The following is a 17295-nucleotide window of genomic DNA, read 5'->3' as shown; positions in this document are numbered from 1 at the left end:
GATTGACAGGTCGCTACCACAGCCTTGTCTGCTTTCACAGTGTGTTTTCAGTTCAAGAAATTACTTCCATGTCACGTCACAAAAAAAACCTAAACGGCCAAAACGCCAAACCAGAGGCTCGACTTGGTAGTCCACACACCAACAGGTGACGTCAAGCTGACTGTGACTTCTTATATACGGTTCCCACTTTCTGTTTTCTGTGAAAAATCCCTACAAAACCCACTGCACAGTACCTGCTCAGCAGCAAACCACAGACGACACAACCGGCCACCAAAGAGCCAGGTGTTTCCCTGAGGAGACAAAAGCACAGACCCAGTCAGAGAAAGTGAACTTTGGACGTACAGCCCAAAAAAGTCACATAAAACGTTGCTCTAGAACATCTGGATGACTAAAGCAACTATCCTTAATGCTAATAAGTTGGCCATCTCACATCACAAGTTGCCTCCACATGTCCAAATAACAACAACTGTGAGCTTTTAGTTTGTTTCTCATTCTCTCCCAGTAAACCTGTTGAAATCTAAAGCACGTTCTTGTGTTGTACAGTAAGCAGTCAGTGTCAATGAAAGAGTAGAAAACAGAGATTTATTTATCAGAAACATTTCCAGGGTAGAATGCCGTGGTGGAAAAACCTCAACACTGACACAACAACTAGGAATTGAAGCACAAATTAAAGGTTTTGGGTGAGTTATGCAGTGGACTTGGAAAATGATTGGTAACAACGTGCATTTAAAGCAGAATATCTCTCGCTCCAGAGATATCCTTATTCAACAAGCAGCTGTTGAATAAGGAGGTAAAACGTGCAGCTTTTCCTCTGAAATGCAAAAGTATAAAGTAGCATTTAATTACAGCACGTTCAACCTTCTCCTGTGATTTGCTTCATTCTTTCTGCAAAATAAAAAAAAAAAAAAAGGACGGCGGGACATAGATATAGATAGATACAGGCTGATATGAACTGCTGGTTCTGAGCCTCTCAACCCAAATCGTGCAGCCAAAATTCCCTGTTACATCATCCATCTCCAATCCCTTCCTCCTCCTCCTCCTCCTCCTCCTCCTCCTCGTTCTCTCCCTCTGCCATCCTCCTCTTTCTCTCTTATCTCTGCTGGCCCCGTCTCTTGGGGGTCGTTGGTTTTTTTGTCATAATCACCTTGGAGATTGGGGACCGGTGCCCATGGCAGAGCTGAGCCGAGCGGAGAGGATGAGCAGTGGAGGACAGTCTTTCAGTGGGGGGGGGGGGGGGGTGACGGCTTGTCTGGCTCAGCCCCGGCTAATGTGAGGGGACAGCCTTGACTTTGCCTTAACCACACTTGCGCCGTCGATGCCAGCCGGAGAGGAGAGGGGAAGCAGAGAATAGACGGATGAAACGCTCTCCTTTTCAGCGCTGCCTCCTCCCGCCCGCAGACCGACGCCGCATTCGGAGGCGCGTGGGGCCTCGATGTCACACCCTGTAGGTGTTTAAGCCGCTTACTTACACCAACAAGAGACGGGGAGATGAGGCAATCGGAGCGCTGGAGACAGAAAGAGGGAGAATGGGAGCTGGAAGAGGATTGGGAGGGGAGGTGGGGGGGGGGCGGAGGTCACGGTTTTAGGTTGTAATGTGTAAGTATCACAGTTTGGCACACCAAGTATCATTATCATGTGGGGGGGGTCGGTGCAGTTCGGGTGTCTGTCATGCAATCTGAGCGTGACGATGATTCTGCACAAACCGGAAGAGTCATGAGGACGATAATGTGATAAATGTTTTCCTCCGGCCCCACCCCGCTCTCACTCCTCTTCCCTCTCTCTCTGAGTTACTCCTCTTTCAGGGGGGGGGGGGTGACTGGGGAGGCGTGGGATCCACCAGTGAGTCGCCAGGATAGGGGTCGAGGGTTTAAAAAAAGCCTGTGTGTGTTCAGGCCTGTTTGTCTCACCGAGGTGTGAGGGGGTGAGGATGACGCATGTTCGGGGGTGAGATGGAAAGGAGGGGGGAAGGGGGAGGGTAGTTCAGCATGGGGGCAGGGAGAGATAAGGGTGGACACAAGAAAGGCTTTTGTTGGGGGCTACAGACACTCGTATACAAGGGAGGGGTCAGGAGGTGACGGCCGGACAAAGACGAGGCACACGCTCTCACTCCTTTCTCCTCCTCTGGCCGTTTCTGTCCTCTCAGCAGCCCTCCTTGTTGATGCATGCTGGGTAGGTTCTCAGACACTCCCTCCTCAGGTCACTGGCTCTTGTTTGTCCTAGCCCTCCTATTCCCTTCAACCCTCCCTCCACCCCAAACTCCTCTCCTCCTCGCCTGACCAGTTCCTCTAATTTGTTTTTTTCTTTTTGTTTTTTTATTCGCTGTACCTCATCTCCTTCTCCCTTCAGCTACGTGACGGTAGAGGAAAGCCCCTCCCCTCGGCTGTGTGTGTGTGTGTGTGTGTGTGTGTGTGTGTGTGTGTGTGTGTGTGTGTGTGTGTGTGTGTGTAAATATCCCAGAAGTACTCGAGGTTTGTAGCGGCGCGGCCCTTTTTCCTCAAAATGATGATTTAACACCAGTGGCCTTTGGGAAAACAAGCCTCACATCCGACTCACGGTTAACATGCAGGGAAACATGTGGGCTAATGTCATCAGTACACACACACACACACACACACACGCACACACACACACACGCACACACACACACACACACACACTCACACACACACACACGCACACACACACACACACACACACACACACACACTCACACACACACACACAGTCACGGGAAAAAAAGACTAGCAGATCACACAAATGTGTAAAATGTGAGCCGCAAGTCAGACTGCAGTTTTGTTATGCATCTGATTTTTTCCAAACCTCAATTGTGTGTGTGTGTGTGTGTGTGTGTGTGTGTGCGTGTGCGCGCGCTGTAAGAAGAGATTGAGCGCAGCACGGTGGTGGAGCTTACAGTAAATGGAGACATTTAGAAAAGCAGTAGATAGACAGACACAAACACACGGATCAAAGAGGTTTGAGCGTTACAGTACACCGGGGAACAAAAGGGAGAGAGACAGAGAGAGAGAGAGAGGATGTGAGCGAAGGTGAATAGAAACCCCAATCAATACGCCATCCAAGAACAGCTTGAGCCAACCGAAGGAGCAGAGAAACCGAAAAGAGAGAGATGGAGGGAGGGAGGGAGGAAAAGTGGGTCAAATAATGGGAGGAAAGGATCGTTTGCAGAGAGGAGATGGAGGGCGAGAGTCAGGAGAGAGAGAAAAGAGCATGAACGAGGGAGCTGCGATCTCCCGACCCCCGCTGACCCCCCCTCAGCCAGAGGGACGGGGGGGGGGGGGGGGGGGGGTGTTTGGTAAGGGAGATGATATCGATGCGTGAGGGTGAGGGGTCAAACGGGGGGAGAGAAGGGGTCAACGTGTGGTACGTCACTGTATGCTGCCTTTTACCTGTTTATCGTCACGGTAACCGGCTACTAAAACTCCACCTGAAGAGAAACGATGAACCAACTCGGCAAAAGCAGCCACCTGGCCCCTCAGAAAGCTTCCCAGAAATACCTGCAAAGCCCCCCCCCCCCCCCCTGCTGTGTCAACCAGAGAGCTAATTACTCATGTTTTAATATCTAATCATGCGTCCCCGTCTCAAAGAGGTGACCAACAGTAAATCTGGCTGCAGTTTGCACCGAGTGTTGTGTGTTTTAATGGAGTATATTTTAAAATGTCACAGTAGGAACAACTAAAGTCTAAATAATACATTGAATGATGGCTGAATTCCTTTTTAGCCGTTTCCGTGTCGGGTCCCAACACGGCAGGTTGCAGAAGACGTTGTGAATTCAAACAAAACAAACAAAAATGTGATTTAGGCATAAAAAAGTCTTTGGGACACATGGTCTTGAACACTTGTACAAGACCAGTACAATGTTTACTGAGATAATAAATTAAGTGAGAAGTAGGGTCATTTTCTCAGACTTCTATACAATCGGAGAGGAGTCGCCCCCTGGTGGCCAGCAGAGAGAAAGCAAGTTTTGGCTTCACTTTTCTGTTAACCAAAACTGTGAAACAATGATATGATATGATTATGATAGATGGATGGATAGGCAACAAACACAAACTAACTTTAGGACATGACGTCTCGAACACGGGTCTTGTGGTTGAAAGTCCTGTGTTTTGGTGGTTAGTCAGGTTTAGGCAAGAATACCACTTTGTTTCGTTTCTGTCGTTTCGTTTCGGCAGAAAGAGACTTTGATTGGTGCAGGAAGAACATCATGGCGAGGTTTAAAATAAGTAGAACCGTAAAGTTTAGGGAACAAAAGCCAACGAACTTTGGGACATGACGTCTTGAATACTGGTTTGTGTTTGAAAGTCCTGTGTTTTTAGTGTTAGGGTTAAATAGTGTTAGTTAGGTTTACGCAAGAAAACTAGTTTATTACGTTTAGAGAAAATGTTATGGTTAGGCTTGAAATTATTTCATACAGTTGGAATTAAATGGTAAATGGCCTCATTTATATAGTGCTTTTATCCACTTTACAGTAATGACTGACATTCACCCATTCACGAACACATTCACACACTGACGGCGGAGTCGCAGGGCGACAGCCAGCTCGTCAGGAGCAATTAGGGTGAGGTGTCTTGCTCAGGGACACCAGGCACTCAGCTAGGAGGATCGAACCAGCAATCTTGCGGTTACCAGCCAACCCGCTCTACCTTCTGAGCTAAACCCCCACGAATTAGGCACCAAAACTCTATAGTTTTAGGCAAAATAAACAAACAAAGTTTGGAACACAGTCTCGTGGTTTAAAGTCTTGTGTTTGTGAACCCTTCCACCTCCACAGCCGCCCACCATGAGTGGTTTGAATCTTCTATCACCAGCTCTGACTGTTGCATAGTCACGTGGACGCGTTTAGTCCGTGTGTCGATTCCCCAATCGTCTTTACATCGGCATTAGTTTCCCGTTCTGAGCGACGTGAAGGATTAAAAAAAAAATTACAATTTGCGTCCCATGTAAAAGAAACAAATAGATTTAATTGTGACTATTTTTCACAGAGAATGCGGAGGCTTTTTTTGAAAACACCAACGTCTTTTTTACTTTACAATTTGCTCCGATGTGCATTCACACGCTTATTGTGTGTCTATCGAGGCGGATCAATAGGTATATTGCAGGATGCTGAGTATTGCTGTGGAAACATTTCCCCCTCCCGCTGCTCTTCCCGTATACCTCCCATCCTCTTCTCCCACACCCCAACTTCATCTCTCTGTCTGTCTATCCTCCCATCCTTACCACTCCCCCCTTTTTTTGTTTTTTTCTCTCACCCACACACAACACACACACACACACACACACACACACACACACACACACACACACACACACACACACACACACACACACACACACACACACACACACACACACACACACACTCCTTGTCTTCAGCCTCCTCACAGTCCAGATGGCCTAGCTGCCCCCACACTCACTCCCCCACATACACTCACTCCATGCACTCCGCCCCACTCTTCGTCTCCCCTACGGGAACAGCACTCCCTTTAGAGAAGTAGACCCCCCCTCCCCTCCTCAAACATCACTACCACTGTGCTTTCCACATTCACAATGCCCCCCCCACCTCTTCAACACATCTCTGCTGTCCCTCCACAGACCACAGGCTTATATACTCCCACTCACATACGCGCTGACGCAGAAGATCTCGTTCACAATTCTGCTCTTCTGCAGCACAATGCCTGATGGGAGAATCGTAGGAATGATGCTTGTAGGTGTGATGAATGGCACGGTGAGACATGGTCGTTCTCACACATTTTCTTTTTTGTGGGGAGGTTGGTTTACTGTTTTATTCTCTTCAGTCAATCACACAATATAAAATAATAGGATCATATTTTTATCTCTTCTTGTATCTGCCTCAGTGGTGACTCAGCCTGAGCAGCATCTTTAGGATGACTTTCAATGAGCTGACATGACGAGGAACTGGCAAAGAGACTTACGCCACACGTTATGCGCTAGTGGACAAATCTGCCCCTAGACAAATGTTTTCTTAATCCCGTTTCATTCTAATTTCAGATCATTTTGTCGTAGGTTTGTATCGTTTAGTTTAGTGTGAAACGGCTCAGGGATCTCAACTCTCGAGCTCGCACAATGTACGTCACCATCACGGCCGTTAGTTACGTTCCATCACTTATGTAACGCTTTCTCGTGTTTTTATCCAGCGACTCTTTTTATCAGCCGGGAGGAGAAAGAAGGAGGCCTGTTTGTTAGCATGAGTTAACGTTACATCCTGGTACCGAACACACCGCATCGTAGCTTCAGAGAGTCGTCTTAAAACACACGGGGAGGCGGCTTTTAGTTATTATGGTCCCCGACTGTGGAACAGCCTGCCGCAGAACCTCAAGGCCGCAGAGAATGTTGATGTTTTTAAAAAACGGCTCAAGACTCATCTTTTTAGTCTGGCTTTTAATTAGCCTTCTATTATTTTAAGTCTGCTATTTTATTCCCCAAGTTTTAATCTATTATTTTAAGTTTGCTTATTTTAGTAGTTTATACTGATTTTATTCTATCCTATTTAGCTTTTTATCTAGTTTTTAGCTATTTATTTTATTACTGCTATCTTGTTCTATTTTACATTATTTTATCTCTTTTACCGTCGACTGACGGGAACCAGAGTCCCTCATGGTGTGGATGGCCTTTCACTCACCGATGTCTCAGTGCCGAGCCATGTCTCTACAGTTTTAGCCAATGCAGTGCGTGGGGGTGTGTGTGTGTGTGCGTGTGTGTGCGTGGTGTCCATACCTGAGTTGTGTGCATGTTAGTGTGAGTGTGCGAGTGTGTTCCGGGTGGGGGGTCGGGTCTTTCTTTCTGTTGTTGTTGTTTTTATTGTTGTTGTTGCGTTGTTTTTATTTTCTAAATTTGTATTTTCTGTACGGCACTTTGTGTTGCATTCCCTGTATGAAAGGTGCCTTATAAATAAATAAAATTGAATTGAATTGAATTAATAATTACGTCTAGTTTAGTACAACAAAATTCTACATTCTTGACTTGAAAAACGTGTCTTTTAAATTGACAAACATCATACGTATAATTTTTTTGTCTGTCGCCGTTACATTCTTTTCCGAAATTAGTTCCAATGGTGTTCCACCGGAAGGGGCGGGGCTTCAACTCACGAGTGCAAACTTGCTGTGTTAACTTATAACTAGCTAGTGTACAGAACCATCTGAGAAGCCCACATTAGAGAGTGAAAACGTCTTCTCCATCCAGACTCAGTGTCGTTCTTTGCTCTTCTTTCAATGAAGAAGCGGTTAATGCAGCATCTATGCTAACGTCTTCAGGAGCCACCATTGTTGTTTAGAGCGACGCGTCACACACACCTAAGCCCCGCCCCCAGCTCCTCACACGCGATCTCACGGTGAGAATCGAACTGCCGTGCAACGCAACAGGCAGGGAGAGAAGCTGAGGGATGGTTGAGAGAGGATCAGAAGAGAGAGAGAGAGGTGTGACTACTACAGTGTGAGGGAACTATTGTTGGAGTGTGTGCTTGTGTTGATTGGCCCGGGAATAAAGGAGGAAGAGGGGAGAGTCGGTGCACGGAGCAGAGTGTTTTCGAGGGCTCGCTGTGTGGTGGTGGTGTGAGGGGGTGTAGGCCAGGGGAGGAGGGTGTGGTTAACGGTTATAGCGCTCACAGGAAGCCGCAAGGCAGGGAAAAGGGAAGTGAACCACCCCCACACTGTTCCAAGGTCGCGGCGGCGCTCTCCTCGGGGCTGGAACTAACTGACCTCAGCTCACAGCTCCACCACACCTTTAACCCTCTCTCTCTCCCACACTGAAGATATCACTCCTTCCAATTCAACTTTCATTTCAGACACGTAAAAAAAGAGATATAATCATTGAGGCATACCTTGTGTCACTTTGTGTAGACTCAGTAAAAGCCATTATCATCACATTCTTTTAAATCAGTCAGTCGGTATGCAGATTTACTGAACGCAGCATGAACGGTGGGAACATTATGACTTGCCCTTCTGGAGATGCATCATTAAATTGACACCTTCATCATCATCTTCGTCATCACAGATCATTCCTGATGATGTGATCAAACATTTCACCTTGTTCACCACATTTAGCGCCTGGTCTGCCGTAAAGAATGAAGGAAAAGTACAGGTTTTGGCAATCATGATAAGAGTACACTCATTGTGGAATTTGGCTACAAGTCAAATAAGACAGTTGGAGATAAACATATCACTAATGTGTCAAAATGAAAATGTGATGATCCCTTTTCAAAATGACAATTTACAGCACAAATGACGCACACATCCAGGATTGAATTATTCTTTCCAGGCAGCTCATTATAGCAACAAACAAACAGAGAAAAGTACAGTAATTAATGCAACATATTACTGTGAACCCACTGAAATAAAAATAATGACAGTATAAATCTCAAGGTGGGTTTCAGCTGCCGTCTATTTGAAGAACTGAGAACTTGTTACTCATTCTTAAACACCATGTAAAACACTCTGCTCTGCATTCACAATGTCACTCAAGTAAAAGTACAAAAGTATTAGCTTCAAAATAAAGTACAAAACGTATACTGATTATGCAGAATGGCCCATTTCAAATACGATATTTACTTTATCATTGGATTATAACTATTGATGCATTGTTGCTGCCTCACACCTATGAAGATAAAGTTAACTCTAACTACTTTATGTGCTTAATAATCATCATCTTATTTATAGTTGATTGATATTAAGAATATGAATCTGAAAAGTTCAGTCAGGAAGACTTCGGCCGGCCTTTATTCCTCACACATCCTGTCATTCACTCCCCTCACACATGCTCACTCATAATTTCCATGCTGTTGTATTTTGGGGCTGTTCTCATCAGCTGGTCTCTTCTGTCCAATAGCGTGACACCTTCATTGTAAGCCTATCATCTTATACATGTTTGTCTCTCTCTTCCTCTAGTACGTTGATACTCGACCTCCCATCCCCGTCCAGTCGTCCCAGCTTCATCAGCCTCCACCACGGGGGTGGGTTCCCTCAGGAAGTCCCCCCTCTGATCGCAAATCACCCTGTCAAGTTAAAGGCCCAAAGACTCTGTTGAGACTTTATCAATACACATCATCTGTTAGTAAAAAAATGAATACACTACTTTCTTTTCTTCATTGTCTCTCCTGATTGGACTATCATCAGATAAATGTAGTGATCCAGCCTCTCGATTTTGCACTTTAAGTGCATTTAATCTAATTTTATAGTGCATTAAACCTTACATTTTCTTCTGGGGAAGCAGGACCCGGACCCCGCTAGAGGGTCCAGCTCCACCCTCCATGGTCTCACAAAATCCCCGTTGGAAACACTGCTTCACGTTTGGTTGCAAACATGCAGATCTATTAATTTCTCACCAAAACGGAAGAGCATCTCTGGGGCGTACTTACCATCTTAGTTCAGACTTTGTTAAGTCTATAAACCAACTTAACTTTGATTTTATATGAAAGAAATGAACTCATAAAGACTTCTCTGAAGGTGGCAACAGACTTGGAATGTATGAATAGAGCGTTAAAACTGAACAATATGCCAAATCCCCTGCCAATATCTGGCACATATTCCCTCTAACTATGTTTGACAAGCTGGTGTGGGCAAAGAGGTGGATTGTTTGTGCGTAACTTTAGGCCTGAATATAATTTAAATGAGTTATATAAAATGAACCCCCTGTACAGTTGTCATGAATGTGGATTTGAAACTGTTGTTTTTGTACCAAGCTGTAATTTTATTTTAATTCTGCTGTAAAGTTGGGCATTTTCAAAAAGATGCTCTACAGGGATTTTCTCGTTTGTATTTGTTGAACTGTAGTTATACTTCTCTTGTATTGTTTGGCAAGATATATGATACATTTATTTCTCAATATATCAACTATGAATTTTCCCTTACATATGAAAATGTATTGTTCGTTTTTTTCCCTTATTCTTCCACCAAATCAAACCAATACAATATTATGCATTTGATACTATTACTTGCAAAATGTCATATACATAAATCTAAATGTTCAATTCATAAATGACTATTTTTAATTTTCGAAATTGAATTCAAACAATCAGTCAATTTAAATTCTAAAAACTACTAAAACCTTCCATCTCTGTACCCTATATAACATTTTTACAAACTAAGTTATATTCTGATCCTCTGGTATTTCTGTTATGTTTGTATATGTTTTGTGTTAATGAATAAATAATAATAATAATAATAATAATAATAAAAAAAACTGCAGTCATAGTGGCATTTCCACGTTTTTTTCAATGGACGACGCCGACTCGTGTCACGTGTCGTCCACTCCCTCTCGCTCCGGCTCGGCGCCACTCGGCGCTCTTCGGAGTAGCACCTAGCACCTAGCGGCTAACGGCTAACGGCTGGCCGCGCATTGATATGTATCATTTCAGAAGTTTTTCAGGGGAAAAAATGAGCTTCGGTCGCTAACGGAAAATGAGCTTCGGTCGCTAACGCTGAACCAACGCGGTCCTAGCGGAAGGAGCCAAAGATACTTTTCAAGAAGAAGGACCGGCTAAGCTAGCTAGCTTTCCCGTTTCCTCCCCCTCTCCAGCTAGCGACAGCAGGTGGATTAAAGTGGAACAATATACCAACAGTTCTGCTAAAAACACGGATAAAATAATCCACCGTCCAAGTCCACTCTCGGGCCGGTTTGGAAGTCCTTCTGCAAAAGTCGTGTTAGCAAAAGAGCTAACGTTAGCCTGTCGGTGAACCGAGGAAAGCTGTCAATCAAGGAGATTATGTGGAACCGTTGGCACTAAATAAGACGAGTTAGACACACATTTAGGCTCCTTGACTGTGTAATTTGACCTGTTATCGAGTTTTCTTGTTGTTTAAGGAGTCTTAAAATGACAATAAACAAGGCTCATTATCGCTGGTGTTCATGCTAACAAGGAGAAGTCAAACGCGGCACTAACGTCTGATCGTGTTGGGATTGTACTTTTCACCAACAAACCCAAGGAATTACGCCTTTTTTGGACAGTTGTGTGCAGGATATTGTACTTGTACCTGTACTGCTGTACGTGTACCTCATACCACCTGATCCGTGGAGAGGACCTCTTCAGCGTTAAGGCACATAGAGACCTCCAGCCCTAACAGAACGGAGACAGAAAAGGATTTCGTCCTTGGATCATATTTCCCCTGGAAAGAAAAGACTTATGAAACCGGAGAATTCACCAGACAAGGAGGACTCACAACAAAGTAGCTGACATCTTTGACCAGAGGCACGAACTCCTACAGAAATAGTAAGTACCTGCTTTAAAAATAAAATAAAACTGTGTGTGAGTGTGTGTATATATATACTTTTATTTATTTGTATAAATGATACAAATAATACACATATTTGTATATATTTATATGAATACATATTAAGAGCTGCGCCCAACAGTAGGCCTACCATTCGGAAGTCCTCGTAAATCTCAGTCCAAAAGTAAGAATTATATATGACATTCATTCTAAAACCCTCGATAGAAGCTTCACATGTAAAATAAATAAATAAATTCAGCCCTTAATATGTAATTCATGTATTTATTAATGTTGTGCATGTTTCATTATGTTGGCCTACTCTACGCTCCACTGATATTTCTCTTTATTGAAATGTATCCTGGTGCACCGTCACCAGTCGCTCGCTGTGTGTGTGGTTATCTGTGCTTGGTTGGAGAGAATCAGCTGTTTTCCACTGTTGCTGCACCTCTCTATCTGTCTCGAGCTTTCTGTTGGCATTTATCGTGTTGTATGTTTTTTTTAGGGTCACCAAATAATACATTTGCAGAATTACTTCCATGGTCTTTTTTAATTAAAGATTCATATTTGCAGTACACCTTTTGATTTCTTTCAAGATAATATAATGTGATTCTGAAATGGCAGTTAAAGTGGTCGAGAAGGCTCATATACGCATCAATTTGCTGTTTTGTCTTCTGTGAATTACGTGAGGATGGTTTGTCATTTCTAAAAAGAACCCTCTGGGTGATGTTATGAACTCAGACAGGATGCTGTTTGTTTCCTAGCATACCTGGGACTTCACAACATGTACAGAGCAGCAATAGTGGTTATATCAGCCCCCAATGTAACGCTTTTATTATTGGGAGTAGAAGAGAGAATTATTAGAAATATGTATGACACACACACAAGATTAACATGACAGTCACATACAGTACTAGATGATTAAATATGTATTGTGATAGAAGAACTATCTTGATCTTTTTATATTTCTGTATGTTGATTTTCATACTGTGGCTAAAGCTACAGTGCCCAGAAGGTAGACAAATTGTTGTAGGGAATGGGCTTGAATAATAAATTATAAAATCCTCCAAAACATGACAGTTCTGTAGTATGTGTGGCACCAAACGATCTGATGATGATGTGACAGCGAGAGATTTTGAAGTCTTTCGCTCAGTGACACAAGCTGACCTGACCTTCCTCGCTGAGCCTGAGACGGCGCTGCATGCCAGCCGCCCCGGCTCACACTTGGCCACCGTGATCTGGCATTTCAGCCGGCGCACACGTTCATTCAGCTCGTTCATTCAGAACCAGCTGCCCCCCAGGCGACGTGGCTCAGCCCCTTCAACCTCCGGTCGGCTGACTCACAAACAGAACGCTGCGGGGCGACAGAGGTTAAAACCAGGAGAGCATGCGTATAAAAAACACACAGCCCATGCTCGTTGTTATAATTCAAACATTTATTATTACTTGAGACAGATTACAACATGAAGACACATCTCACCCCAAAATATACACATTACCTTCTTCACCCATAAGATAAACGGGGGGCGTGTAATGTGATATAAGAGTTCACCCATGTGACCCTGGTCACCCTGGTTGCACATTATGTTACCTTGGTGACTGGGTTTAATCTCTCCACAGAGAGCTGGATCCCAATCTGACCCTTAACCCTGATGAAAGAGAGGTCGCCGGGGTCACACACTCCATGGGTCTATTTTCTGCATGACCATTTTTCTCTGAAAGGTGTTGTTTCGCCTTGGGGGCGAAAAGAAAGCTGATGTGAATGTGTTTTAACTATAACAAAGTTGTGTCAGACTAAAAAGGGGCCGGGCTTTTGTGCTGGTAGGGAAACAAAGATGGCAACACTCCATTTGTGCTTTGAATATCGGTGGGTTGGGCGTGCGTGCACTTGCTGTCTCTTTAGACCCGGGTCATAAAGACTCACAAGCTCAAACAATACCCGAAAGCCAATAAAAAAGACCAGTGACAGACATTTATTGCACACACAATCAAACCGGAAGCACATGTCGTACATCCAGTTAGTTTTTAACACCACATTAAAATTTACAACCCTCTCTAAAAATCACAAGATGCCTCATTTCTTATCCGGTCTTGGCAGAAAATAATGACTGCAGCTCTGTCTTCAGAAATGCCAAAGGTCTTTTTTTCTTTTCTTTTTCATCATTAACTGCATGATTTCCATTGTCATCGGATGTGGCTCATACATACACCGTACAACGGGCTGGACAACGATTCAATGCCATCAGTTATTGTTTTTTAATACAATCGCATTTTGAGGAAATCAATCAATTCCGTCATCTAAATTGATAATGACAAGCACACACTAATTTAAATTTAAATTTCTCACATAATCTGAATTGGTAATAATTCTGCTTCCTCGTTGAATCAAACTTGTCATAATCTGATTACTGTGTTTGTGTGCATGCATGTAAACAGTCTGTGCTGGAAATATAATTTAACTTAAAAACACTTTTGTCTATTTATTTATTTAACTACCAGAAAACGTGCTGTAGCTTGACTTATATGGTTATTGAGGTATCAACCGTATCACTCAGCCCTAATTGGATGCATCAAGGTTCCTCCACTTCATTTGATGCCTCCTTTTGTACGTGTGATTTTTATTTTAGATTGAATTATTGAATGAAAGACTGTAAGAAGATATATTTGCCTGAAAGGGTATGCACATGCCACAGAAACATCAGACCGATTTAAAGAAGAAAAAAAAACGTCCTTCACAGGGTTCAATGCTGGTTTTGTTCCCATTCCTGTGTAAAAATAATTTTGACCTTTTAATTTTGAAAAAAGAATCTGAGAAGTGACAAAGCTGTGAGCAGAAACGTCAAGTCTTTCAGAGAGAGAAAAAAGGAAATTGTAGTGCTCCAACTATCGTTTTTAAGAAAAAGAATAAGCTGGAGCTTTTAATCAGTTCTGTCAATGAGAAGTATCCACATACATTTATCATTTTAGCAATGTTTTTGTGAATCACAGATTTTATATCCTTGCTGCCTTCAGTTCGGTTTTATGGAAGATGATTCACTAAATGTTACAAAATAACTGAAAACTAAATTTAAGATTTATTTTAAGGATTTTGGGCGCTTGCTGTATAATCTACACACAGAAATGATGATTATGCATTGATTCATGTCATACACATTAAAATTTAGAAACAAATGTATTTCCTGAAACCAAATCCAATGCAGTTTATTTTATTATTTTAAAGTTTCATCAAATTTGTCCAAATTAGACTTGCCGCCTGCCTATATATTTGCACGCCCCGTATACGTTGTGCAAGTATGACTTTATATATAATATTCACATTCTTATCCTGCACCGGCATTTCTTGTCCCTATGATCACTGTGATTATTAACGTCTAAATGTCTTCTGCAGACGTGGACAGCAGAGATGATTAACGGCTTCATACTTGGATGGCGTGGGTAAATGTATCATTATCAGAAATAGTCTCAGGGTATTTTTAATAAAAATATCACATTTTAGCTGTGGCAGTGCGGTTGCCGGTTGCTATGACATGAAAGCGCTGTGCGAGGTGACCTTCAACGAGTCCCTTTTCAGTCGTGAAGTAGCCATTCTTGGAGACATTTAAACAAAATCATTTGAATGGGTGATTCAGGTGCTGTGGCTCCGAGATTAAAATCTAAATGATCGTCTGCTGCTTTGTTAGTGTGTATGCTGCTCCCTCTACTGGTGGACGGGCAGTCATGTTGGAGGAGACTCAACATCAAGACTGCAGAGATGCTGCCCGAGGTTTTTAATGTAGAATTTTACCGCTCCAATGATAACAATGTGGTTTCTTTTACTCCGCTACGCTGATGTGCAATATTCAACTTCAGTCAGAATGTCAGAGAAGAACTGGAAAAGTTTGTTGTTGTTGACCGTAACGTAAATTAAATATTCAGATGGTGAACGCTATTAGCACCACATTAGATACTGTATGTGTATATGTGGATGCCAAGTAGATTTTGCCCAAACATAACCAAGTATTTATATATAAAATGAAAACAGAAAATAAGTGAACTAAGAGTAAAACAATACCTCACAATTATCCTGGCCTACATAATGTGATACACTTTTACCCCAATAATCATCAAAATACGCTTTACACTTTACATTTTTTGAGAAACATATTTTCTTTGCATCGCAGATGTTTGTTGTCGTGAAAATTATTTTTCAGTGAAAAACAATCAAATCATATTAAAATGAAATAAGATGACCATAAATCATAAGGTCTCCCTGTATAAATAAAAGATAAATAAATCCTGTATTTTTAAAATCAGGCTCTATTTTCCACTTCTCTACCATGATAGCTGAGAGCGGCGACTTTTTTAAGTCATTTGTGGCGACATTAACGATTATGCCGAAAGTAGAAATTCATCACGATGTCTTACGTGAGTGTTTTTTGAGAAACATTTTTTATTGCGATCTTCGCTTAACTCCTTGTGACATCCCGAGTCCCGGAACTCAAACCCCAGTATCTGGGTGTACATCGAGTGTGACCCGTTCATCCACCGCAACCTACTCCCTAAACATACTTCATCACTCTTTATACTACTGCTACTATTACTACTACTACTAAAGCTAAGAAGCTAACTGTTGTTAAATGTAGTAGCATATTCAACTTGGTCTGGTGTTAACAGCTGCATGGCTACCGTGCGACTTCACATGCGGCTGAAAAAAACATAGTTGTCTATATATTTAGTAGATATCTGAAAACATTTTTTAGTGCAGTCCAGGTTTTTTTGTGTTGTTGCTCCTAATCTGCTGCAGTGAGTTAGCTTTTCATGGGCTGACGAACCTGAGATTGAGCCTGAAATCACCATTCTCAGGTCGGACAGTCCTCGAAAGAACCACTCGAGAGTTACAGCAGGACTCGCCGTGTTTCCTCGCTCCTTTTTGACAGAAACAACACCACTTTGTTTAAAAAAGATGAATACTTCTGCTCTGTTTACACATCTGAAAATGATACACTGGTGGGTGTTAGTGTTTTCTGCATAATATAAATGTTCAGCTGCACAAAGGTGCACTTTCATAACCTGAGTGAAGAGAGGGAGTTTCAGATAATACTGTATGAAACCCTCAATGTATCTGCTCAATATTTCTGATTATATTTTATGTTATATGATTGTAGGCTAAAATAATCCATCATGGCACCAGAAACAAAATTCATCCACTGAGAATAAAACAGAAAATACACTTTTAAAAGGAAGTAGTAATTAAATAGTGATTTTTGTTAATAGTGGTTATGTAATTTCACTTCCTGCTGTTCCCATTCTAAAAGCATCTTTCCCAAAATGCATTTAAAACAACAGATCTGGCTGTGGGCAAATGTTCTCATTCAGAAAACTCCGAAGTTTAACACCACATCTGGCTCTCTGTTGTTCGCTAAACCTGCACTGAAACCACTCGGAGAGCAATTAAACACTCGGACGGAGCCTAATGCACAACCGCATCTCATATTAAAAACATCTAAATCACCCCGGCCTGACTTTATGAGGATGGTCCCAGCTCTTAGAGATGGTACTCTCGTGATAAACTATGCAGATGGAGAGCAGGGGAGGAAGAGGAAGGGAAAGACAATACTTTACCCTCTTCAACAGACTAATCCAAACCCCTCATGTCATGAGAAATACTTCACCGTCTGAATTATTCATCCTTCGACCATCCGCATCTGCGCTGCACCGGCCGTCTCGTGCCACCATTCAGCGCATTAACTAAACAAATAACAATAATAAATACACAGCTACTCTCCATGCTTCCTGCCTTTTTTTATCTAGCAACAATCATTACGAGACCGTGGCAGAGTCTGTGAAGTCTCCTGTCGGTTACTTCTTACCCACCTGGGGGACGCTGCCGACTCCTCAGGCCCAGCCAATCAAAGCAGACGGTCTTCATCACTGTGAAGTCGAGAGCAAAAGAGGTGCACACAGGAAGAGAGCAGAGCAACCTGGAGCCAAGCTGGTGACACGAGGATGAAGAAGAAGCAAGAGTGAGAAAAGGCCACTCCTGCTGTCTACTGAGCTGTGACCTCATCGTGTGCTGTACTAC

Source organism: Eutrigla gurnardus (genome assembly GCF_963514095.1).
Source record: "Eutrigla gurnardus genome assembly, chromosome: 8".
Lineage (NCBI taxonomy): Eukaryota > Metazoa > Chordata > Actinopteri > Perciformes > Triglidae > Eutrigla > Eutrigla gurnardus.
This window is presented reverse-complemented; position numbering follows the sequence as displayed.